The following is a 25,152-nucleotide window of genomic DNA, read 5'->3' on the forward strand; positions in this document are numbered from 1 at the left end:
AGTATAAACGTGCAATTGCCTGAGTTTCTTTTCTCACAGACTGGAGGTTCAGTGCAATGAACATTTTGCATTTGCCTACTGCCAGGATTCTAACCCGTACCTAAAGCCATCCAACAAGTACCTGTCATCTTCCTTACGAGGCTAGGTCCTCAACCACTCCTCCAAAACCCAAACCTTAATTGGGCTGGGTCCTTTTTCCAGGGTTACCCCTGCCGATGCTTGGCTTTTTTTGCACCTCCTGCCCCTTTGTCTGGACACTGAGCACATGCTTTAAAGCAAGAGGAATTTGGGTTTTGCCCCTTGTAGGTAGTGCACTCGTGCCTGAATCTACATGGCTTTTAGTACAAAATCCCTTGGGAACTGTATTGGAAGCAAGGCAAGCGGGGTTGAACCACCTGCCCTGCACCAGGGTGGGCAATTTGTGTACTGGCAATCTTCCAATTTAGGTGACCACTGTCAAATCTTTCACTTATATTTGGCCTGGTGGGGGTCGTGTGCTGGAGCCACAGACGTGGCTGAGGTTTGTCCCAGCATATGTGTACCTGAATAGCACTCCACATGCAGAACTTCTGGTCATATTGCAGCCAAGCCTGCCCAGCAAAATCTGTGTAAGCCCTGTATATGATGTCCAAATATTGAAAGAGGACTTGCACCCTCCAGGGCTGGGTTTTGGCAATGATGCCCGCATATATCAGGAACAGTGGAAACCATTTGGCTCAGGTTCTGTCCAGCTTTTTCCTTTTCCGTTTTTCCCTTTCTTTCTTGTCCTCTTTATTGATGTCTTTCTTTTCAACTTTTCTAATGAGCAGGTCGAATACAGCAATGTCTTTATCTTTACAAATCTTTTCTTTTGTAGTGGGGGTTAAGCGATTCCCCAGGGGCATGGAGTAATCTCTATATGGCAAAGCCCCAAATGGTACCATGTTATAACCTGTATTAGGGATCTCGACAGCATCTTTAAAATTTGAGACATCACCTTGCCAACAAAAGTCTACATAGTCAAAGCTATGGTTTTTCCTGTAGTGATGTATGGAAGTGAAAGCTGGACCATAAAGAAAGCTGACTGCTGAAGAATTGATGCTTCTGAATTGTGGTGCTGGAGGAGGCGCTTGAGAGTCCCCTGGACTGCAAGGAGAATAAACCTATCCATTCTAAAGGAAATCAACCCCGAGTGCTCCCTGGAAGGACAGATCCTGAAGCTGAGGCTTCAATACTTTGGCCATCTCATGAGAAGAGAAGACTCCCTGGAAAAGCCCCTGATGTTGGGAAAGTGTGAGAACAAGAGAAGAAGGGGATGACAGAGGACGAGATGGTTGAACAGCATCATCAAAGTGACCAACATGAATTTGACCATACTCTGGGAGGTAGTGGAAGGTAGGAAGGCCTGGCGTGCTCTGGTCCATGGGGTCACGAAGACTTGGACATGACAAAATGCCTAAACAACAACAATAGGGACCAAAGGATAAGGCCACGATCCTATACTAGGTGCATTATTGATTGAGCCTGTGCAGAAGGAGCAACATAGGGCATGCCCCAGCCACTAAAGTATGGATTGGCATAAGGCCAAGCCACATTAGACAAACTCATGTTCCTTGAGGTGTAAGGTGTGTTTGTGGTGTAACTGAGTGGAGTACTGCCAGCCCAAGGCCATGCAGGGAGATGTGTCTGGGTGCCCATTGCAACAGCAGACTCACCAGAAGAAGTAGCAGCCATGCAGGAATCCTCACAAGGATATGGGGTGCCGAAACTAGTAACTTCCACCTCTTCCTGTCCCTCCTGATAGACAGATTTTGGTTTGTATACTGCAGGAGTCGAAGATTGTCACTTGTCAACACTGTGGGCCCTCAAAGTCACAGACACCCCTTCAGTGTCACACCTAGCCATAGCTTCCTTGACCTGAGAAGACTCAAGAGCGGCAAATCTGTCTATTAGGTCCTGCACCATAGCCCACAATCTAGCCTTCTTGTGGCTTTTAGCCTCCCCAGCCGATCTGTGTGGCTGCATCTCGCTCAGCTGGGGAGGCTGCTGTGACAGCCTTTAAGCCTCTGAGGTCGAAATTTTATCTTATGACTCCTGCCATACTGGCCAGGATTCCTCTTCAGAAGAGGATTGGGGGGGGGGCACCTGGGGTGTCGGCCTCTTCTTGGCAGGCAGTTTCTTCTATCTGGTGTCCCGCCCCTTCCTTGATGTCATTTTTCCTGGGGCTAATCAGTAATTAAGTGATAAAGGTAGTCCACTGGGGCACCCCTAAATAGTTATGCCATGGAGCATAGGTGCTAAGAAGCCTCTAACTTCTGGCTTAAAACCACTTTTAAGTCCCACTAGTGTTCACACATAAAACCAAAGGGAAACAGAACTGCTGTATTTAAGAAATACAATATTTGAAACACCCTGTTGATAAATGCTCTCTATAACGAATTATATCTATTTATTACTTGACCATTTATAATCAAGTATTATTGTAATCAATGTTAGAATGAATTAACTTCAGATTAAATAACTGACTCAGTGAATTTATCCTCATAGATTATTATCCAGAATATAGTTATAATGAATTAGACAATGAGTTTATTAGCATATATTCATTTAATTAATAACTTACAAATAATTAAGAAAATATTTAATCAATCACACAATTAACACCTTACTGAATAATTAAGAATTCTTTAATCAGTCACTCAGTTAACTACTACCTTAGTAAATAATTAATGAAATTATCTAATCATTAACAAAGCGTGCTTGTTAAGATTTCTTACTCACTCTTCTTTTCAAATTAGATTGTTTTATTTATTACAATTATTACAATTATTACAATTATTACAATTATTACTATTACTATTACTACTTCTACTACTATTACTATTACTATTACTATTACTATTACTATTACTACTACTACTACTACTACTACTACTACTACTACTACTATTATTATTATTATTATTATTATTATTATTATTATTATTATTATTATTATTATTATTATTATTATTATTATTATTTTGTTTGCATTTGGCTGGTTGACCCTCCAGTCAGCTAGCCGCAGTTGCTTTCCAACCTTTAGGATTTACACAAGATGGGGGGCCGCAGTTGGTGGAAAAAGGAAAGCAGGTCCCTGCCGATTTTGCAGCCCTCACAGAGAAAATGGAAACTTAAGGGAATAAAAACCAAGCAGCCGCTCTAAGCAGAATAAAGCTTCCCTCCAGCACAAACAAACAGCCATTTAAATATTGCTTCCCCTACACTCTTGCTTCACGTTCCTTATCCCACTTGCAGTGAAGCTAATTGGCTTTAAATTTATTGGTTCCTTCTCTATTCCCCCTTACTAAACCTTCTTCATTATTGTTCTTCTATTACAGTGATGCCACGCAAGACGAATGCCTCATGGAATGAAAAACTCATAAGAAAAGTGTTTTGTGATTTTTTTGGTGACTCGCAAGACAAATTTTTCTATGGTCATGTTTCGCAAGATGAATAGGAATGTATTAATTAAATTTCAATACATTCCTATGGGAAACTGCGCTTCACAAGATGAAATTTTCCCAATACGAAATGGCTCGCAGAATGAATTATTTTTGTCTTGCGAGGCATCACTGTATTTATGTATTTATGTATTTATTTATTTGAACCATTTGTGCCACGCTGCGGCGGGTGCAGAGCAACGCCACCACTTTCTCCCCTCTAATTAAGTGCTCTAAATAAACAGGGTATACAGAGAAATATAAGTAAAACAATTAAATGAATACAACACAATTAATTAATTAAATCACACAATCAGCAAAACAATCAAGAACAGAATGACTCAACCCCTGGGAGGGAGCCAATGCTGCCCTCCCATCTTCGCAAACCTTGCTTGCTCGATGACTCAGCTAAAAGCAATGTCACTCAGCATGAGGACTCCTCACTCTGTTGCCTGAAAAAGAAGAGGGTGGCATGAGGGGGGAAAGCCCTTAGAGTACCCTAGTTGTCCCCCCTCCCACTTGCAAGTCTCGAGAGATGGAGACAGTCTCATGCCATCCCGGGTGGAGGGCAAAGAGCCAGCCTCGCTGATTGAGGTCCATGGACCCTCCAGTGGCTGCAGCAAACTATCGAGTTTTCCTTTGCTGTGCATATAAACAAAATAATAAAGAATTGCTTTCTGGAGTTTGAATACTGTAATTAGTTATGAGGAAGCTGGAGGCTTTGCAACCAAGGATTACGAATTGTTATCCATGAAATTGGCTGCTAGTAGGACAAAGCCAAGAAGTGGACTGTTATTTCTGAAGAACACCACTCCTGAGTCGTCTTTGATGCTGGATTTCCTATGGAGCTGCCTAATCTAATCGCTGCTGTTTCAGGCCCCTCTGGAGTCACCAAGTCGCCCTTGAGCTCAGTAAACAAACCTGTGCAAAGAGCTGGCACAGCAGATCCGCACAATCAGCCAGCAAAACATTCAGACTCCATTACAGACACTTGAGCTGGGGGGGTCATCACTCTGACTGATTTTAAGAAGTAAGTAAAAACACATATTTCTAAATTAGCATATGAGATCTAGCCTGCCCTGCTATTTGTTTTTAATCTCTATCTTTTACTGACTTTAATGGTTCTTAATGTTTTTGCTTACTTTTAATGGTTTTTATGCTACGTCAGGTTTATGTGATTTTATTATTCTTTAACTAAATGCAGTTGTATCTGTTTTTATCCTTTTGAATGGTTGTAAGCCTCTTTGAGCACTATCTTTTAGTGGAAAGGCAAGGTACAAATTAAATAAATAAATAAGCAAACAAACAAACATACTATAGGAATGAATCCAAATCCTATCCAAAGTTTAGTATTAAAAATAAATGAACACTGGAATCCATTTACAAGGAACTCTACCCAAATTATAGAAAGACTATAATTTGTATGTAAACTGAAAGTTTACTTCCAGTCCATTTGAGTTTTGCACTAAGTCTGTTGCACCCATTTTCTACTTCATTCTCCAATTAAAAAAATAAAAATAAAGAAAATTGACACTCTTTGCACCTTTCTCTAATACAAGAATCTTCATATGAAACTTTTTCTAACATACACATTTTTCTGTATCTTAAAATGCACTTTTCAAAATATACCATATCCAATGTACACATGTTTTAGAACACAGTGTATTAACAAAAAACTATAGGCCAAAATTCAGAAAGTTGTGGTCACACAAGGTAACAGATCACAATCTGAATCACTTGTGGAACAGTCTGATGCAATCTATTTCCTGAAGATTACACAACACATTGGGGAAATGGGTTCCAACCCAACCCCAATCTGTGCCCAAGCTGGACCTTTTCAGTCAAGCTGTAAGGCTTCTAGCTTTCTGGGGCTGGGCTGAAATGATTCCCTGGCAGACGGAAGAGTCCCTTTAAGAAATATTGCTCCCATCAAGGTGACCCTTTCCAGCACAACCAGCCATACACTTTTGTAGCCCACTGATTGCACCCTATATTCTGACCTTCTTATAAGTCCAGATTTGGAGTTTGTTCAGTTAAACATGGGAACCAAATAAAAGAAAGGCCAGCAATATCATATGCCTGAATAACACATTATTTCACTATGGGACCTGTAGAGATACTGCATTTGTCCCAAGAACTGTGAGGAATAATTTAGGAAAAGTGAAACCAACAAAGAGATTTGTAGAACTAAATAGTGTCATTTGGCATAACCTTTTGTGTCCTACAGCCTTGTCAGCTTCATCATATCATGTACCATCTGGTGGGCTACAGGCCACAAAAGTTTGTCCCAAGTAGATTAATAAGGGATGTTACTATTAAATGAGTGTTAAGAAAACCAACGTCATGGTAATGAGTGGAGAGCAAAGAGCCAAAGAAATGCTACTAAAGGCCCTACACAAATGTGTGAACATGTTGGAAGAGTGGGATCATAACCCTGCAATAGAAGTCAGATCAGTGGTGGTCTGTAGCATTCCCCTTATATTAAAGAATCTCAAATACAAGAGGGGGGTGCTAAAATTGGCTTTGATAGCAATTTAACCTCCTATTGTTTTCCTTCCATTCTGGAATTTACAGTGGGGTCTCTAGTTAAGAACGTCCCTACTTAAGAACAATCCAACTTAAGAACAGCTCCATTTGCTAAATTTTGCTTCTACTTGAGAACAGAAATCCAAGATAAGAACAGGAAAAAAAACTTTCCTGCTCTTTTTTTAACCTTAGGTCATCTTAGGTTAAAAAAAATTCTCCCCCTAGCGGTAGAGTACGTATTAACCAGCTTTGCATTAGTTCCTATGGGAACTAATGCTTCAATGTACGAACGCACCTCTACATAACAAAAAAAACAGCTAGAACGGATTAATTGGTTTTCAGTCCATTCCTATGGGAAATTTTGCTTCAACTTAAGAACATTTCAACTTAAGAACACCATTCCAAAACGGATTAAGTTCTTAAGTAGAGGTTCCACTGTAGTTTCTATGGACGGAAAAGAGCAGATACGGATTAAATGGTTTTCAATGCATTCCTATGGGAAATGCAGATTCAACATAAGAACTTTTCAACTTGAGAACCACCAATACGGATTAAGTTCTTAAGTAGAGACCCCACTGTATAGGAAATGTGGCATCTTTCATTAGACCAAGTTCACGAGAGAATCTGAATGCCATCAATGTAAGTTGCCCAGGCACCTGGAATTTCTGCTTGTTGAGCGTGGAGTCCAAGGATCTACATACTTGTTATGAGAGCAAGAGCGGGAAACTTCATGGGTTGAATTTGGCCTGTCAGACTGACAGCTTACTCAGGTAAATGAGTATCTATCCCATAACATCCACACCTTAAAAACGAAAAGGATCTCAGCTGGTCAGTCACTTTCACTCCTCCCTCCACAGACTGGGGAAGAACAATGGATAACACCACCACAACTACAGCCTTGAGGAGTCCACTTGACTTCTCTTATCTTCTGTGACAGGCTAAGACAAAAGGTATCAGCATAACAGTCTTGTGTGAACAAGTCAGATCCAGCCAGAGGGCAGCAGCCAGGCGGCAGCAGATCCATGACTAGTTTCCCTTGGAGGTGGTGGATGCTTTGTCATGGAGCTTTATAAACAAAGCCACCTGCCATGGACTCTCCAGTTGCAAAGTCCTTCATTAGTATGGGGTGGATCTACCTGATCCTTTGGGTACCTTTTAACTCTACCATTCTCAAATTCTAAGAAAAGAAGGCCTATGCAGCCAGACTGAAATTGCAGATTTAAATAGCCACAGTCTGCTCTCAAGGCAGAAAATATGCTAACATTAACTCATTCTTAAAAGTCAGGGGGAAAAGAAATGGTTTTGCCTGGCACCTAAATGATAGCAATAGTAGATAAATAAATAAGTAATCCGTTTACTTTGGAAGCATCTTTGTGAATGTTAATATGAATTATTTCCAAGGGGGGTAAATGCCATTCCCAGCCAGCCCATGGCATCTCAGTTCAGCAGTCTGCTTCCAGCAGTATCTCCAATCACATACCTGTCTTGGACAGCGAAGAGAGGTAACTCAGATGGATATCAAGGTAAATGGTACTGAAAGCCACCAAGAGGAGCAGCAGAGCCACAGAAACATATTCCCTCATCCAACTTCTGGTGTTAAATCATCCATCAAGATGGCAAAAGACTCCTCTATTTTGTAACCAGGGCTTAATCTAAATCTATGCTCCACACAACATTTAGAAACATTTAGATTCCTCAGCAAGTACATTTTACTGGGCTCAGTTTCCCCTTGTGTGTTGATCTGTTAAGAGCCACCGGTAATGACACAGAAAGCCCTTTGGGGAAGCTTGTTTCTGTGCTCATGTTGTTCACACAGGATCCTGGCGAATGCAGTTGGGATTCAGTATCAACAAAACTGACAAGCTCTCCTAGGTACTTTTACAAGATACAATTCCCATTTCCCTTTTTATTTTTCTTTCTTTGTATTAAAGGATTTACAGATGGATTGCAGAGTCATGTAGAGAAAAGATGCTAAGCCAAACTGAATGCCATTGTCATGAAAAAGGTGGGATCATAGAATAAAGAAGTTGGAAGGGGCCTATAAGGCCATTGAGTCCAACCCCCTGCTCAAGGCAGGAACACAAAGCAAAGGGTATCAGGCAGATGGTATCTGTTGCTGCCAAAGCAGAAAGCTATTGGTTTGTTAGCCTAAGCTGCAATTACTATTATTATCACTGGTGCCTTTTGGGGTTGACCAAATAAAGGTAATATCACAGTATGGATGTTGAACATGTTACACAATTTTGGCCTTACATATAGGCACACTGCATGTTGGAATCTCCAATGTAAATTGGGTTAGCTAAACAGGAGTTAAGTGTCACACATTACCCTGACAGAGCCTTCCTCTTACAAAATAACTATCTGTTGATTAAGTGGAGGGGACGCTTCCCATATACAAGGCTATTTGAACATGCACATTTTGAATGAGATTGAACCAGCTGGTATACATTTCTTCCTCTTTCAAAGGCTTATTATTACCTTAATTTGTTCCACAGTAAAATCAAATATTCACTAATATTTTTTCATGTCAAAATGACAGGGGAGAACTGCTATTCTAGCAGCACGGAAAATTCCATTAAATGCCAGAAGAGTTTGAGGTCTTGTTGTGCAGCTCAAGCTCCCACTTCTAATTAGATCTCCGGTATCCTTCTTTTCCAGGGGGTGTGGGAATCACTGAGAGCTAAGCCAGCAAAGCATAAGCACAGTGCCTGCTCACAGACCATGGCCTTATTAGATTAATGCAGAACTGTTGAATGTCACTGTGCACAAAATAATGCATCTGGAATGGACTCCTGCTCTCCCTCAACAATTGTTCAGTCTGCTGCAGCCTGAATATGCATTTCTGAGCTCTCTCCTTCCTGCCCTAGGCTAGCCAACTGTGTATACACACCCCAACAGCTTCCTTATTCCACCCTCAGGGAAAGAGGGTTTCTCATTCCCAGAAGGAAACTGTTTTGAAAGTGCTGCTCAGACATCACCGGAGGTGAAAAAGGGTTTTCACTTCACCGCAGTTACTGCTAGGTTCAGCTGGAAAAATCAGTCAGGCTACTGAAAGAGCACATCACTCCAGAGTAGATTCAGAGCATATGTTTTGCATATATAAGGTACTGAGGTCAGTGCTAGTCATATCCATCTACAAGATTTCAGGAAGCAAGACTTCAGGGGAGGGGGAAGACAGACCGGTAGGAAGGCCTGCACCTGAAACCTTGGAGGGTCACTTCATTGTCAGTCTGAAGAATTCAGTAAGGTTCAACAGTCCCAAGGAAAGTAGCTGTTCTGCCCCTTCCAAACTTTGTTGTGAAATGAAATGCATCCTGGGAAATAAAACATGTTTGATAAGTTTCCAAGATAAAAATTTGTAAGTAGGTATATATGTTACGAAAACTGTGTGGAACGATGGAACAGGAATTTCAAAATGCAGGTAGTGTTCTAAGAAATGCAAAGACTCAGATTTTCAGATCCCTGACCTAAGATCAGTTTCAATGTGAGGCAGCTTTGCATGTTGTATTGCAATTAGGAATGTACAAGAAGTTCAACTTATTTAGGGTTTTTAAAATACATTTAACCTAGTTCTACATCTCCTACACTGGGCATCGAAATCAATCAGAAATTCATACATTTCTGGACTTCAAATATATTCCATGACATTAAAAGAATATGTTTAATTCTTCTTCTAATGCATAATGTGTGCCTCATAGATACATTCCTAAAATACAATTATAAATGTGTATGTTTGAAAAATGCACACAAAATTGTATTTTTTTTCTGTCCCCCCCACCCTCTCTCTTTTTTAATTATTTGCAAAGAAGTGGCATGAAATGACCTTGGAAGTTTATAAAGGAAGACACCCACAGGATGGATTTGATAGATCTGCTGATCTCTAATTACCATTAGAATCATATATAAAAAGTATCTCTGAGTGATATTTGTGCACAAACATTCCATAGAAAAATTCCAATAGAACCCTTTCCCATGTCACTCATTTTAGGTTAGCAGTGAAGAAGCTTTACCTTAAGATAATAATTTGTGAATACAACAAGTGTATATATTGCAAAGGACTAAATGTAACTTTTTGGAAAAACCAAGATTAGTTATGGCTATGTATCAATTTTATATTCAGCGATAAACTGAGATTTCCTTGGTTGATAGATGCCCAAGATAGATGCCTAGCTGGAGGAAAAGAGGTATATTTTCCCAGCAATACTATCATTGCAGTTTGAAGGCTAGAGAAGGCAGTATTTCAATATCAGAACTGCAACTTTGAGAAAAGACAACCCAACTGCCCATAATTCCTGAGCATTTATTGTGGCAACAACTTAACATCTGAAGAAACACTTTTAAAAAATAGACGTGAGTTTTAGTGTGTATCAGGGAGGGAATCAGAGCTGTATATTGCTAGTTTCTAAGCCTAAGCTGCTTTTATTGTCAGATACTTTCCCATAAAAATCTGAAACAGAAGGGCTTCTTTTTCAGCAACCAAAGTAACAGATTTCAGATCTGCCATTTCTTCAGAGAAAAGTAGCAAGACCATTTCTTTCTGTGTACCCCCTGAGTCTGTATTTTTATTCCTGATCTTCAGCACAGTACGACCTAAATGCATCTCTTCCTCTTAAGACCATGGGTGTTTCTTTTGTAAAAGGTCAAACTTTGGTTCAAAGACCTATCATGGATATTTTGAAAATCTTCATATTTCCAAAACCACACACGCTGAATTAGGAAGGGCAAAGCAACGCTAAGCTATTCCTCATGTTATATTTTACAGCCATGAAAAGACTGTCATGAGCAATTCATGTGTTCGCAAAGAGCTGCACACATCTTGTCTGAATCAATAATATATGGATCTGAATTTCCAACAGACCTATGAAATATGAAGATGTTTTCAGGGTATTATTGCTCACGGCTCTGTGGAGGAGGAGGAGGGCATACACATCTGCTGTTGAGACAAGAGGCTGTCTTGTTTTCGGGGACACAGAAATGATTTGTGCCTATGGCTGCAATCCTTGCTTTCAATGACGTTTAAGCAGCCTAGCTATGTGCGGAGCTGTAGCTGATACTTTTATGACGTTATGTTACAAACTGCCTTAAACGGCCGCACTATAAATCAGGTTCCTATGCAACATCAATTAGAAAGAGGCTGAAACTTCAGGTGATGAGCAGCTTGGACCATAAGGTTTGAAAAATAATTAGTTTAAAATTAAACATTGGAAACTGGGAGATTAATTTGCTACTATTACCCTTTAGGACTGAAAATACTTGACTCATTAAATTAATATTATCCATTAAGTACAATGCTAGTTTTGACATGCCATCTGCAGAGGGCACAAGTCAATGCACACTGTCCCTCCCCTAAAGTAAAAGCATCAACATTTCTCTTTGAAAATGAGATTTATGTCAAGAACTACCAACCTTCCCCTATATACATGTTTTTGCACTTCCTCCTGGGGTGCTGGCAGAATAGCCCTCCCAGACAGTTCTTCGATACACAGCCAACCAATTCCTCCCTACCAGTTTGACAGAAACATTCCCCAAATTTTTTTTTGGGGGGGGGGAATACTGGTTTCAGTCTCCCATAGTTAATGTTTAAGAAGCAATGCAAAGGACATGACAAGTAAAAACTTCATATATGGAGGAAGCCTCTGTTGGAACATGCCCTTGCAGGCCCCTTTGCACATCTCAGAGAATCCAGTGATTCCCACAATGCAACAGGATTTATTTTTTTCTTCTCCTCATTCATAAGATGAACTGCATGGGAACCGAACAGACATAAACAGGCTTTTCTATCTTCTATTGCTTTTACTCCCACAAGTCAGCCTGGAGGGGGGGGGCAAACTATGGGAATGAAAGTCCATTAAATACAAAAGTCCCATCTCTACCCATTAGTGTTTCTTTTAAAATATTACTTGAATAAGATCATACTTGTAGAACTCTTTTCTTCCATTAGGCCAGAAAGTCACGGACATAATGTTAACCCTTTAATTTTACATTTATTTCCAGCCCCTGCCTGAGAAGATGCCGGTATGACCAATTCTTAACAAGGTGAAGTCAAATTAAAGGAGCAGTGTGTCAAAAAGATCCAGGAACCGGCCACTAGAAAAAAAACAACAACCAAGGGAACTGGCAGTGTCAATAGTGTGAGTGGGTGGACCACCGAGGCCTTCTTGCCCAGTCCAGAAGTTGCTCATTCAGGTTTCTGCAATTGCCTGGATTTAATACCTTTGTTTCATTCTCTGGCAGTGTCCCCTCCTGCCATTACTACTTAGCAGTCCAGTTGAAGCCTCAGCAAATAACTGCAGTGCCCTTGGGTCATTCAAAGTGGCTTGTTCTCAAGGGTACTCATCATCTAATTGTTTTCCTTTAATCTTCCCCCATCATTCCTTTGCAAGCAAACAAACATGGGGAAACAAAAAGCAAATGCTCTTATCTATTGTGTGCTGGGTGACTCATGCTTCCTGCTGGGACTCATTTCGGCAGTCCAAAGAATTTCTTTAGCATATGTGAGATCTACACACAGCAACAACAACAGGGAAAAAGGAAGCAAGAGGAAGTGGCCCTATTTTCTATTTTTGTTCAGCTCTGAAAGATTGAAGTATTTCCTCCCTCCATTACTAAAGGAAAGGCAAAATAATCTGTGCTTTCTAACCAGGCCTCACCACTCTGGCTCTCCCTCAGCTTTCATTTATGCGCTCCAAGCTGCAGATCCCCTCTGTCAAGTATTTGCGGGTGTACAAAGCTTCCTTGGGAACATGTTGTAGCTTCCCAGTTCCTGTGTTTGCAATTCTAGAGGGTGTTTTTTCCCCTTCTCAGCAAACGAATGAATGAGCCTGTTGTACAGACAGCTGGATACGTCAGAGTCTAAGAAGGTCAGGCTACAAAAAAGTGACTGTAACAAGGACATTAAAATGCCCAGGATTACATCTTTTCAAGCTGCTACTGTATTATTTTGCTTTCATATGAGAAACTCTTGATTGTCATTGGATCTAACGTCTCAAAGTCTGACAAGATCATTCAAAGCTTTCTTTTCTTTTCTTTCTCAGTAGTTAGGACTGAAATTCAAGTCCAAATTGTCGAAGCTCCTCTTAAACCGAGAAAGAGAATAATCCACAGCTGTGATTCTCAGCCCACTTGAGATTTATGCTTCACACTCTGCCAATGTCGAACCCCCGGAATTATTTGATTTAGGAACAGGATACAAATTACAGTATCTGATTTCTAGATTAGCTGTAAACAATTAAACAAAATAATTTCAGCTATCATTTTCATCATCCCATTTTCTTTGATAGTCTTCTCCAGCCTCAATAAAATTAACCACAAACAAAACTCCTGCTTGGGGACAGCTCTGGAGAATCTGTGGGTTGTCTGGTAAACTTTTCTGCATCTCGGAAGTTTAGCAACCACAATTTTGCAGTTCTTATTGATTTTTCTTGTAAAATTTTGTGAGCTGTGTGGAAAGTAACCCCACCTCAAGTCCTGTACAGGCATTCTCTACCTCTGAGATAGGTGTGTATAAGCATCCTTCAGTCTCAAGAGACTATGGTAACATGCTGTGAATAGAGGTCTTGGAACAGCATCTAGTGTGGCTGAGAAGACCAATTCGAGAGTGACAATCCCTTCTACGCTGAAGACAAATACAATCTGTCCCCTGTCCAGCTCCCTGATTTTGCTGGTTTCCGGACTGCCTCTTTGCCTCAGCTTCTTCAAATTGGGAGAGGCAATGATGCACTGCATTCCTAAGGCCTTCAGATCCTGCTTCCAGATATCCTTGTATCACAGCTGTGGTGTCCCTCTGGGACGATTTCCCTACACTAATTCTCCATACAGGAGATCTTTTGGAATCCAACCGTCAGCCATTCTCATGACATGCCCGAGCCAATGTAGATATCGCTGTATCACTAATGTATACATGCTAACAATTCCAGCCTGTTCTAGGACTACTCTATTTGGAACTTTGTCCTGCCAGGTGATGCCAAAAATGTGTCGGAGACAATGCATATGGAACGTGCTCACCTTCCTCTCCTGCTGTGCACAAAGGGTCCAGGACTAACAGTAGTGTACAGTAGTGTACTCAGGACACAGGCTCTGTAGACCTGGATCTTGGTATATGTTGTCAGCTTCTTATTAAGCCATACTCTTTGTGAGTCTAGAGAACATGGTAGCTGATAAGCAACTACCATGTTCTGAGATAGGAAACCATTCCTTTTAGTACTCTGTTCCTTGGCAGAAATATCCAAAGTAATTGCTCAGTATTTTTCATCTTAAAAAGCTGATTGCACATAAATCTAATGGTAGCAAGGTGGAAAAAGAGGTGCCAAGTCACTTTCATAAAGTGGTGGAGGAAATGTTTTAAGGATTAAATTAAGTAATGGATTTAGTTTGCAATCTGATGTAAGCAATGCAATCATACAGATGGTGTGCCATCATAGAGAAGTTTTTATCTGGCATAAGCTTTTGAGGACTGTGACATCATGAAGGTTTATGCCAAACAAATGTTTTTAGTCCTTGAGATTACCTAATGTTGTTTTTCTGCTTATACAGTTTGACACAGCTACTACTCTCTCTTGAAACTGATGCAAGTGTGCATGCCCCTGTGCCAGCACTTACCCTTTGTGTTGACTGCTCTCAAATCTGTTGGCACAACTGCATCTTGCGATGGCTGGGATCAACTGGCTGAAGAGCCAAAGGGGGGAAGAGAAGGGAAAGCTGAGCCACATTTAACCCACTCTCAAACCAGCATAAATGGAGGGAAATGTCCAGGTAGTTCTAAGTATTTTCTAACAGACTGGGAGAGAGTTGGATTCACCATAGCCTCAACTGATGTAGTGTCAGCTCAGCCATCTTGGCTAGTTAGGAATGCACCCTTAATCTTATCTTAGAATTTGGATTTTGTTTTTGCTATATATGATAATAACAATAACAATAATCTTGGAACTGCAGAGCTGGAAAAGACGTTATGTATCTTCAAGTCCAGCCTCTGTCAGGGAGGCATAGTGGGGATTTCGTTGTATGGTATACTGTGTATATACTTATAATGACAATAAATTATATTATTATTATTATTATTATTATTATTATTATTATTATTATTATTATTATTATTATTATTATTATTATTATTATTATTATTATTATTATTATTATTATTACTACAACTCCCAGTGTCTGGTTCTGCAGCCAGAGACCTAAACCACTGAGCTATCTAGCAGTTTTTCTGATATGTGGAATTGAAACCTGATATGGTATAAATCCCACTGAGACTTATTTCTGAGCAAACATATTTGCAAATTCACACTTCAGTATGATAATCTGAATACATACAGTAGATGGAGGCATGTAGGAAAGACATACCATTATATACTTGGTAGCTTTGCACAAGAGAGGGTTTGGATCTTCTCCCAAGCTGATTCTATAATTTCAACATTATATAAGACTCTTTTTTTTCACTGATTGAACTACACAGAGACAACCAACACAACCACATGGGGTGGCTCTCTGAAATGTCATTTACCTGGCAGCCTGCAGAACAGGTCCCAACATTTGGCCTGCAGGCCAGCTATGGCTCCTGAAGGCTTTTCCCTACAGCCTCAATGCAATCCTGCCTCTGAAATGCTGACAAATTCCACCACCACCAATATGTATGATGGAGAATAAAATGAAACAACGTTTTTGAAAGAAATGACACTCCATTAAGGAACTGTTCTGTTCAACAGGGGGGAAGTTTTGGGCTCATACAACATAACTTGCAATCTTCCTTCAATGACCACCTGACTTATTCTGTTTAGGCGAGTAGTATTAAGATTGCAGTCTTATTGCTTTTATTTCTAGCAATATCATATAAATATTTTATGGGGGCCTTCTGGTGTCAATTTAAACATAGTGGGATGAAACAGACTTACTGAACACTGCTACAGAATCATGACCTTTGATAGTACGGCACCAATTAACACCAGTGGATATTGTTACTGTTTAAGCCTATACCTGTTTTGTCCTCTTTTCACGTGGGAACTTTGCCAACACCTGCAAAGTCCAAATAATGTCTGAGGGAAACGTTTTCTGGAGGGTTTTTCCCCTCCCACATGGCAGAGGGAAGACCCCTCAGCAACTTCCAAAATAATGCAACCGGGCTGGGACAAGATGAAGAAAAGCACCATGTCCTCACATGCAGCCAAAATATGTTTTTCTGGACAGCATTTGGCCTGACTTTAAAACTGTAAACTACAAAAATGTTTGTAAATAATGTTTTTATATATGTTGTGATATTTGTGTATTTTATTGTATGTCATTTTGGTTGCTCTGGTAGTACGAAAATAATGGATGTGTTGGCGGCAGTGATGATAGTGATGATGACTGGGGAACTCTGCTGAAATAAATGAACTGTGGGGTGAGGGGGAGGTGCCTGAAAATTGGGTGTATCCATCTTCTGTAAGCAGAGCTAGAGGAAGCCAAATCCTGGATCCAATCCATTCCATATATGTAAAAGTATTGACCTTGATCTGTTTAACATAGTCAATACAGGCGCCATCAGATAAGAACATGCTGCTGTGTTATTAAAGTGTATGTAATTTAAAATTCAGTAACTCTTGAAAACCCTTAATCGGAAATGATGCCCTGGGAAGCATATCTCAACCAGGTTTAGCTATGAGCCTCAGCTTGTGCCCAGTGACACCTATCCCTCTTGCTATCAACAATGTTTGTAAGTCTCTTCCAGGAACTTGTGTCCAAAAATTAATTCAGGAGTATATTCATTTTATGAATTTGTGCTTCTCTATGTGTGGATTTTTCTAGGAGCAGATCACGTCTACAGTTCACCTCCACAACACCAGTACCAGTTTTTATTTAACCTTACTCAATGAAACTTATCTATTTATAATTAGACTATTTATCCCACCGCTCTGAATCTTTCAGATGGAGGTGAGGACTCCATAATACATTTATGGTGAACACTAGCAAAATTAAATATTGTTTCTTTTAATAGATATTTTTTCAGCATTACAAAAGTATACATCTTAGGTTCCTTAATAGTTACCTCCTTACCAGATTTTGGAAGTGTATGTGTAATGTACCATCAAGTTGGAACCAGCTTATAGTGACCCTAGAAGAGCTTTCAAGGTAAATGAGATTTGAAGCATGATTTCACCTGTGGCACCCACCCCAAGTGAGTTTTTACAACCAACCAATTACCTGAAACCAGCGTCCTGAGTCCTAGTCCTTCACTCTATCCACTACACTATACTGGGTATCACCAATAATAAATAACCAGTCACCAATTTTTAGATATTTTAAGGAATGGGAAAGTAATAAGATACTTATAAAATATTTCAACATGCTAGCTGAGTTGGGAGCTTGGAGGTGAAATGATAACTAATTACTTTTTAAAAAGTAACTTTCTGAGCTCTGCTACTGACCTTCCGCGCCCCCCCTCCTCCAAGTTGACTTAAAATGTTCACATCCAGAGCAGCCCTCAGTGGAAATCCAGATCTGGGGCTGAAGCTGAATCTCAGCACATTAATGCAATCTACCTAACAGACCCGTTGAAACTGCATTACAGCCCCACAAAGGTCAGAGGACCCCATTATCGTAATCTAAAGGCTATTCAGTTTGTAGACTATCTCTGAAATGCATTTGGCAGTTGTACTTCAGTCCTTAGTGGGTAAGTGCCTGTTCAGATCTGCTGGACCATGTAGGTTTATCATGAATTTCATGAATTTAGAAAACCTGAGTTACTGAAACGGTGAAAAACCTAGTATCCTTATGAAAATATTCAGTCCTCCGCAAAGAGTAAAGCAAAATCTATTTCTTTCTGTGTGTCTTTCATAATTGGGCAGAGGAAGGGTTGATTCAGTTGTTTTGAGTGCCTTGTGCATTATGTACACCTTTTCAGGAATATATATAAATTTAATTTTTATTAAAATTAAAGAACATGGAAACAACAACAGCAACAAAATAATAAATCATCATTAGTTAAAAAAGGGGGAGATTGAGATTCTTTTAATGTAAATCTTCCACCCTACTTTTCAAGGAGATTCCGTTGGATCAGGACTGAATTTTGACCTCCAGATGCTGTTGGACTGCAACATCTATAATGCCTTACTTTTGACTGTGGTGGATACAACTGATAGAAGCAGTCATACAACAGCATCTGAAGGCTCATAATTTGCTAGTTATTAGCAAAGAACCTTTCTTAATGATGGCGTTGTGCTGGCTGTAATAAAATGCTTGATTTTAGACAGGTTGCTTGTAACATTATTTTTTTTATTTTTCTAAATTTTTAAAATTTCTTAAATTTTTACTCATTACTTTTCAGAGGTCAGATGATGGCTATCATTGCCACTGCTTGTTCAAGTAATCTGTTGCTTGTAAATGTGTTGTTATTACCAGCATGCTAGAAAAAACTAGAAATTTTCCCTGGGTCCATCTAGAGGCCATTTTTAACATTGCACCCTTATATACAAATAAAATAATAAATTGTATTTATTATTATAAACCAGTTGTATTGGCTCTTGCCTTTCCATTGGACCATTTCAGCAACGTGGAGAGGGGGGATCTGCTGCTTGGGTAACAGCCTATCCTCCATATTACTTTACCCAGGCTTCATGCTCTGGAGGGGACACTCCTCAATTCAGAGCATGTTACCATAGTCTTTCGAGACTGAAGGATGCCTATGATGATGATGAATAATAAATATGTGCTGTCAAGTCAATTCTGAATTAAACTTTTTTCAGGGTTTTCCAGGTAGCAAATACCTAGAAGTGGTTTGCTATTCCCTTCTTCTAAGGGCACCATGGGACTGTGCAGCATGCCCTAGGACACACATCTTAGCTCTACTCCCAGGAGGCACAGTGGGGAATTGAACTCTCAGTCTCTGGCTCCACAGCCTAAACCACTGAGCTATCCAGGCCACACTTACAAATATGCAAACATTGGAACAAACCAGTATTTTCTTTCCCAATATAGATGAGTGTTATAAAATATGGAAAATTCCTATATGAATGTCTCTAAAACGGCTTTAAATGCTCGGAAGACTTAACTTTTGAAAGCAACTAGAACATGTTACTTGTTATACCAAAGAAGTAATTTTGTAACTATTTGTTACATTACTTGTGATATGAAGCTTACTTATAACCTTGTTACCCAAAATGTAACCAACTACAGGTAACTATGTCACTTCTAACTACTTCCAAACTTTGTAAAATATGTGGTAACATAATGGCTAAAAGAATGGGGCTATTCATCAGAAAATCTCAGTTTCATTCTCACCTCCTGGAAGCCTTTTTCCCACTTGATGTAGTACTTCTTTTTCCAGCACTAAATCCAAAGGCTATGTACAAAGGAAAATGCAACACTGTGATTCAAGTTCCCAGCTTTGTGCAATGGCAATGTGATTCTTATAATGCCTCTAGTGATGATAAGAAAAATGTCCTCTGTATCCTGTGTTACGTGTTGATCCTTCACACACTTTTAGTATTGTGACTGTTGTCATTATAATTATTTTAAATTAAGGCCTGACTATATTTTATCACATCATACAAGCTAAGATATGGAGCAGAATTATATGACACTTCATAGACAAAGAACTTCAACTTTTTAAAAAAAGGAATGAGAGAAAGCCACTGAAATTGACAGATTAATCCATCCAAACAAAGGGCTTTTGTAATCTAACTCTTAAACACCTGGGGTTAAATCTTTTGCTAAGTTTGGGCAGCCACAGGAGCCATGCTTTCTCTTTTCTTAAGGGGCTCATCATATGGTTGGCAAGTCTAACTTGGTCTGTACCTGTTGACTTTGTCTAGTGAAAAAGATAGAGGTTTCATTTAATTCATTCTTGGAATTTCTTTATATGTGGGTTGGAGAAAGATTGACAATTTTAAAAGATATGCATGTGTGGGAGAAAGAAACAATGGCCGATTTCCTGATACAGTTGTGGGAACACTCAGAGGTCTTCAATCATTTGCACGTTTGGTTGACATCAGTCCCACTGAAGTCTGTTAGATTTATTTCTCTGTTCAATTTATATACTGCCCATCTAGCAGATTGCTAATCTAGGTGGTGTACAACAGAAATAAAGAAATGTACTTTATATAAAACATAAATCATATAAAAATTAACCAGAAAAAACAGCCTCCTTCTTTTCTTTTTGGAATACAAGTTCTAAAGGATTGGGTTAACAGGATCTCAAAGTTGCTAGTTATTTATTACATTCTTCTTCTTCCTATTAGTATTAGTATTTTAGTATTAGTATTAGTATTAGTAGTATTAGTAGTAGTAGTAGTAGTAGTAGTAGTAGTAGCAGTAGTAGTAGTTCACATGTACATGCACTGTAGAAGTTCAAAAGGGCAAAAAGATGGCAAAAAAAGTTTCCCCCCCTCCCTTTTTCTAGAATGTGAATCCAGCCTAAAATCCACTCTGCTCCTGTGGCTATTTTCACATCACATCAGCAAATAACTCCGTAGGTTTTCTGACCTAAGCAGTTCTCTTTGAAATGTTTGCCAACCTAAACATTTTCTAAAATGTTACCAAATGATTAAACACAAAATCCTTAAATGAAGTGAGCAGGTTTTATTAAATATCCCAGAGCAAGGCGGTTTGCCTGCTCTCATGCCTATGTCTGGCTGCTAGCTGATAAACGCCTTCGCTTTAAGATATTACTTATTAGCATGCCTGTATATTTCTACCTCACACAGTCACCCAAGGGTGATTGCTATCTGTTAATTGAATTCCGTGCCAGCAACTATGCCTTTGTGTGCCTGCCATTATAATTTCTGAGGATTGTAACTTCATTTCCTTATTTACAACTTGAGAGACCCGTGTCTATATAAGCATGTTATGTGCATTTATACGCATATGTCACAGGGAAGAGACAGACACATATAAACTCTGGATTGTTTGACTATGACAGCATGTGCGTTGCATTTTATAAAACTGTTGCTCTTTAGTCATTAAGTCGTGTCTGACTCTTCGTGACCCCATTGACCAGAATACGCCAGGTCCTCCTGTCTTCCACTGCATCCTAGAGTTTGGTCAAATTCATGTTGGTAGCTTTGGTGAGACTGTCCAACCATCTCATCCTCTGTTGTCCCCCTTCTCCTCTTGCCTTCACAGTTTACCAACATCAGGGTCTTTTCCAGGGAGTCTTCTCTTCTCTTGAGATGGCCAAAGTATTGGAGCCTCAGCTTCAGGATCTGTCCTTCCAGTGAGCGCTCAGGGTTGATTTCCTTCAAAATGAATAGGTTTATTCTCTTTGCAGTCCAGGGGACTCTCAAGAATCTCCTCCAGCACCACAATTCAAAAGCATCAATTCTTTGGCAGTCAGCCTTCTTTATAGTCCTTCTTTATCATCACTAGAGGCATTACAGTGGGGTCTCTACTTAAGAACTTAATCCGTTTTGGAATGGTGTTCTTAAGTTGAAACATTCTTAAGTTGAAGCAAAATTTCCCATAGGAATGGACTGAAAACCAATTAATCCGTTCTGGCTGTTTTTTTGTTATGTAGAGGTGCGTTCGTACATTGAAGCATTAGTTCCCATAGGAACTAATGCAAAGCTGGTTAATACGTACTCTACCACTAGGGGGAGAATTTTTTTTAACCTAAGATGACCTAAGGTTAAAAAAAGAGCAGGAAAGGTTTTTTTTCCTGTTCTTATCTTGGATTTCTGTTCTTAAGTAGAAGCAAAATTTAGCAAATGGAGCTGTTCTTAAGTTGGATTGTTCTTAAGTAGGGACGTTCTTAAGTAGAGACCCCACTGTATAGTTCTTTAATTCCTCCTCACTTTCTGCCATCAGAGTGGAATCATCTGCATATTGGAGGTTGTTGATATTTCTTCTGGCAATCTTAATTCTGGTTTGGGATTCATCCAGTCCAGCCTTTTGCATGATGTATTTTGTATAGAAGTTAAATAAGCAGGGAGACAATAAACAGCCTTATATTTCTTTCCCAATTTTGAACCAATCATTTGTTCCATATCCAGTTCTAACTGTTGCTTCCTGTCCCACATATAGATTTTTCAGGAGATAGATAAGATGGTCAGGCACTTCCATTTGTTTAACAATTTGCCATAGTTTGCTGTGGTCCACACAGTCAAAGGCTTTTGCATAGTCAATTAAGCAAAAGTAGATGTTTTTCTGGAACTCTCTGGCTTCTCCATAATCCAGCGCATGTTAGCAATTTGGTCTCTAGTTCCTCTGCCCCTTTGAAATCCAGGTTATACTTCTGGAAGTTCTCAGTCCATATACTGCTGAAGCATAACCTTGCTATCGTGTGAAATGAGTGCAATTGTGCAGCAATTGGAACATTCTTTGGCACTACCCTTCTTTGGATTGGGATGTAGAGTGATATTTTCCAGTCCTCTGGCCACTGCTGAGTTTTCTAAACTTGCTGCCATATTGAGTGTAGGACCTTAACAGCATCATCTTTTAAGATTTTAAATAGTTCCACTGGAATACCATCACCTCCACTGACCTCGTTGTTAGCCATGCTTTCTAAGGCCCACTTGACTTCATTCTCCAATATGTCTGGCTCTAGATCAGCAACCACACTATCTGGGTAGTCTGGGACATCCAGATCTTTCTGGTATTATTCCTCTGTGTATTCTTGCTATCTCTTCTTGATGTCTTCTGCTTCTGTGAGGTCCCTACCATTTTTGTCCTTTATCATGTCCATCTTTGCAAAAAATGTTCCTTTAATATCTCCAATTTTCTTGAACAGATCTCTGGTTTTCCTTTTCTATTATTTCCTCTATTTCTTTGCAATGTTCATTTAAGAAGGCCCCCTTGTCTCTCCTTGCTATTCTTTGGAAGTCTGCATTCATTTTTCTGTAACTTTCCCTATCTCCCTTGCATTTTGTTTCCCTTCTCTTCTCTGCTGTTTGTAAGCCTCATTGGACAGCCACTTTGCTTTCTTGCATTTCCTTTTCTTTGGGATGCTTTTTGTTGCTCCCTCCTGTACAATGTTACGAGCCTCCATCCATAGTTCCTCAGGTACTCTGTCCACCAAAGCTAGTTCCTTAAATCTGTTTATAAAACTAGCCATCTTAAAAAAATAAATAGAAATTAGTGGAACCTCATTTATGAGATGTTTCCTTCTCATTCTTCTGGTTCTGATATTTAAGTTGCCTTTGAAGAGTAAAGGCTCAGTTCAACTAGGAGTCCCAAGTACAGTAGACAAACTGAATTAGCAGAGTTTACAGAAGTGTTGACCACTTCAGGAGGATACCAGATACCTTGCAGTTGTGGAGAAGTATATATTGGAACCACAAAACACAGCATTCACACCAGAATCAAAGAACATGAGAGACACTGCAGACTAAAACAACCGGAAAAATCAGCAGTAGCTGAACATGCCGTAAAACAAGCTGGACATGAAATTCTATTTCAAAATAGTGAAGCACTGGACAACACCAGCAACCACTATGTTAGACTGCACAGGGAAGCCATTGAAATCCATAAACATAAACAAAAGTTCAACAAAAAGAAAGCAGGCCTAAAACTAAACACGGCCTGGCTCCCAATATTGAAAAATACAGCCTGTAAAATGTCAGTGAACTCTACCCAGCCACAAGGACCAGGGATCATTGCACAAAAAAAGACCAGCTAACAACACCCATCAATCACAGTAACAGATAATCTCTCCCTCCTTATCACAACAAAAAACACAACAAAAGCAGTTCCCACAGCTATAAATACTCAACTATCCAACAAACAGCAACAGAGCATGGGCAGAGGTCCTACTCCAGTCCTCTGAAGATGCCGGCCACAGAGACTAGCGAAACGTCAGGAAGAACAACCTTCAGAACACAGACAAAGAACCCAAAAAACCCACAACAACCATAACCATTCATCAGTTGATTCTATAGGCCTACTCTACCTGGGACACCCAGGCTTAGGCTAGAATACCTTTCCAAGGAAGTGGATAACTGTCAGTAGAAGAACCTAATATCACATTAAACAGCATTGAAAGGTTAAAGCATGATAGGATGACACAGAAAATCATAATTATAGCCAAGACGTCAAAACAGCCAGTTTTGATTACTATACAGCCTTATAATTTGCTCCACTTTTGAAATTCTCAAAGAACTATTTCTTGATATTTGTCTCTCTCTCTCTCTCTCTCTCTCTCTCTCTCTCTCTCTCCTCTCTCTCTCTCTCTCTCTCTCTCTCTCTCTCTCTCCCTCCCTCTCTCTCTCTCTCTCTCTCTCTCTCTCTCTCTCTCTCTCTCAATACAATAATACAGTTGGCTTCCAGTTTGTATCCCAGCTTAATAAAGAATTGCAATCTGCAAAGCCGTAAACCAGGAATAGACAAAATGTACCTTGTGGTATGCATGCCCTTTGTGCCCTCACCATGTCTCCCTGCTCTCCTCAGAAAACAACTCAGCCTGAAGCCAGATTTGCACTCCCTAAAAGACTCTGTGAAGGGCAGTTTCCCACGGAAAAAGTAATTTCTTCCCTTCCTCTAGCACTTTTTCAGTTTCAAAAGGCTTTTTAAAAAGAAGGAGATGGTGCCTAGAGAGGAGGACAAAACATGTTTGTACGGCAAATTATGCTTTCCCCCAAGACTTTTAGGGAGTACAAATAGTATTTAGGAGAGAAAACCTTGGGTGTCAGGGACTGCAATATTGTAGGCAAGTATAAGCCCTGAATCCTCAGCAGTTGCTCACTCTTGCTTTAAGCAATTTGAAACCTATATGTTTAAAATGCTTCTTTCTTCTGCATTGTCCACCCATTTGTTATGGTCTTTTAGGGAGCCCATGCTATATGTCTCCATGGAGATACAGCTAGTTGGTATATCGAACAGAGTCATCTAAACTCTGGCATCCAAACAATAGAATTCACTGCTTGGGGTAGGGCAACTCCCTCACTGACAGTTGATGTCTAGTTAAAGCAATATTGGTTCACTGACTGAAATCCTGTTGCTTTGCATAACAAAAGGTGCAACATTTACTCATTCTTACTGGCTGTTAAAGAGTCACATTTGCTGCCCCAACCCCGGAATAAAGATGCGAGACAAAATATTGGATAAAATATGGGCCACTTTATTAGTAACATCAAATAAACTGCAATCATATGCCACAAGGGGGGACTGCTGTAGTGCGGAAACAGGTGATTTGTAGGGGTATGCTGATACCCCTCTCTCAATAAATGGGTGAGTCCAGCAGTCTCCATACTGCAAGAACCTG

The 25,152-nt window shown here is 39.8% G+C and overlaps 2 long non-coding RNA genes across 5 annotated transcripts in view; one reads left to right on the plus strand and one right to left on the minus strand.

The window, feature by feature from the left end:
• LOC140705741 (uncharacterized) overlaps positions 1-24,720 on the minus strand; it is a 90,587-nt gene extending 65,867 nt beyond the window's left edge. For 2 of the 4 annotated variants that reach the window (XR_012085227.2, XR_013540520.1), the window contains exon 1: positions 24,286-24,720. This is a non-coding gene — a long non-coding RNA (uncharacterized LOC140705741). Of the gene's footprint in view, positions 1-19,238; positions 19,295-24,285 lie in introns of those variants that run through there. The other 2 variants (XR_013540519.1, XR_013540521.1) reach the window with 1 other exon arrangement.
• Positions 3,860-18,465, plus strand: LOC144585903 (uncharacterized). Its single transcript, XR_013540523.1, has 2 exons — positions 3,860-4,491; positions 11,982-18,465. It is a non-coding gene; the product is annotated as an uncharacterized LOC144585903 (long non-coding RNA).
• Positions 24,721-25,152: the final 432 nt, after the last annotated feature.

This window comes from Pogona vitticeps, chromosome 1 (assembly GCF_051106095.1).
Source record: "Pogona vitticeps strain Pit_001003342236 chromosome 1, PviZW2.1, whole genome shotgun sequence".
Taxonomy (NCBI): domain Eukaryota; kingdom Metazoa; phylum Chordata; class Lepidosauria; order Squamata; family Agamidae; genus Pogona; species Pogona vitticeps.